This window comes from Raphanus sativus, unplaced genomic scaffold (genome assembly GCF_000801105.2).
Source record: "Raphanus sativus cultivar WK10039 unplaced genomic scaffold, ASM80110v3 Scaffold2507, whole genome shotgun sequence".
NCBI lineage: Eukaryota > Viridiplantae > Streptophyta > Magnoliopsida > Brassicales > Brassicaceae > Raphanus > Raphanus sativus.
In genome coordinates this window covers 13,157-15,187 of record NW_026617815.1, presented here as the reverse complement: position 1 = coordinate 15,187, position 2,031 = coordinate 13,157, and the positions used below count along the sequence as shown (strand labels likewise).

Sequence of the window (2,031 nt, the reverse complement as noted above, 5' to 3'; positions counted from 1 at the left end):
CCCATTGTTTATGCAATAGAATGATAATGCAAATACTAATGCATATATACAAGGATACTCATGGGTTCCTCCCAAGGAGCTTGTTTTAAGTCTCTAGCTTGACTTTGCCTCCTTTGGATCAGGCTGGAAAAGGTGCAGAAAGTGGAGTTGACACCCATCTTCCTCAGGTGGTAGCTCATCAAAGTGATCATCAGCAGAGGAGGATTCATCTCTTCAATGGTGAAGGCTTGTCCAAATACAGTGGGGTTCCTCATCTTCTCCTTGATGTCAAGTGGAGGATGTTCTCTTTGCCCCTTGGCCAAATCCCAAGGAGGTCAATCTTCCCTTCCTTCACATTCACAATAGCTCCTGCTGTAGCTAAGAATGGCCTTTCAAGAATCAATGGGTCTTGAGCCTCCTCACCCATTTCAAGCACCACAAAATCTGTAGGTATCTCATACCTTCCAATCTTCACAGGGAGATTCTCTAGGATGCCCACAGGGTACTTCACTGAACGATCAGCCAACACCAGAGAGAGTCTACACTTCTTGTATTGAGTGAATCCAAGCTTCTTTGCCACAGACAAAGGCATCAAGCTGACACTAGCTCCCAAATCGCAGAGACATTTCTCAAATACCATAGGTCCAAAGCACAAGGAGTGTGAAGCATCCTGGATCCTCTAGCTTCTCTGGAGCATCTAGCCTCTGAATGATGCATTGCACTCATGACCAGAACCATCATGCCCTCCATCTCCTTCTTCTTAGCAGCTACAACATTTTCAGGAGTTTGCTGTATTGAGGAATCAGCATGAAAGCATCAATGATGGGCATTGTAACCTGAGCTTCACTCATCTGCTTCTCAAACAAAGCCTTGTACTTCTGTAGCAGCTGCTTCTTGAATCTACCAGGGAATGGAAGCTTTGGTTCATAGGGAGGGGGGACAGGAGAGCTCTCACTTGCTGGAGCAGCAGATTCACCATCTTTTGTTGTTTTCTTCTCTTCTCCAACCTTTCCTTTACCCTTGGCTTTCACAATCTTCTCCAAGATCTCAGCATCTGTCTTCTCATCAACAATGACCACTTCATCATCTAGGTTGATGGCCACCTCCTCACCTTGTTTCTCAGCATCCTGGTGAGGGTTACAGGAGTCAACTGCTTACCACTCCTAAGTGTGACAGCTTTTGCTTCCTTGGGGTTTTGATCTGACTTTCCAGGTAGAGATCCTTGCTGGCGTTCTGGTGGGAGCTCATGGAAGCAAACTGATTCTCCAAATTCTTGACAGAAGAAGCAAGGTGGGAGAATTTGTTGTTGAGCTCATTGTAGCTCCCATCAATCTTGGAGTGAAGTTCTTCAGCTCATAGCCCACATGCTTCTCACTTCTAGTCTGAGACTCCAAGATCTGTTTCAGTAAGGCATCAGTGCTGCTCTGTTGAGGGGCAGAGGAGCTAGGAGAAGAGTTTTGCTGAGGCTGATAGTTGCTCTGCTGGTTGTTTCGAGGCTGATAACCACTTGCTGGTTGTTTGAATAGGGCTTCTGTTGGTAGTTGTTGTACTGAAAGTTGGGTTCCTTCTTGTACCAGCTACCATTACTGTTGATGAAACACATTCTTCTTGCCTTCCAAACCCTCAACCTCATTGACAGTAGGAGGTATCTCCTGGCTTGGTTGCCAACAAAGTTCACCTGCGCTTGTGTGGCCTTATCAGCAATGAGTTTGTCAATCTTCTCCTGAAGAGCCTTTATCTCATTCCTTGTTTGATTGTCATCACCTCTGCTGCTTCTGTCATGGTCTCCACTGTAGACTGCATCACTCTTAACCATGTTGTCAACCAGAGCCTCTGCCTCTTCCTCAGTTCTCCCCAAAAAGAACCCATTGCTAGCTGTATCCAGTCTGGCTCTGTACTTAGGAAGAGCACCTCTGTAGAATGTGCTCAGCAAGCTCTCCTTAGAGAATCCATGGTGTGGGCACTGAGCTTGGTAACCATTGAATCTCTCCAAGCTTCACTGAATCCTTCCAAGTTCTTCTGTTGGAAGCTGGAGATCTCATTCCTCAACTT

The 2,031-nt window shown here is 46.0% G+C and overlaps 1 non-coding gene across 1 annotated transcript; it reads left to right on the top strand.

Annotated features, from left to right (window-relative positions):
- Window positions 1-1,925: 1,925 nt before the first annotated feature.
- Window positions 1,926-2,031, top strand: LOC130505692 (small nucleolar RNA R71). Its single transcript, XR_008941775.1, has one exon. It is a non-coding gene; the product is annotated as a small nucleolar RNA R71 (small nucleolar RNA).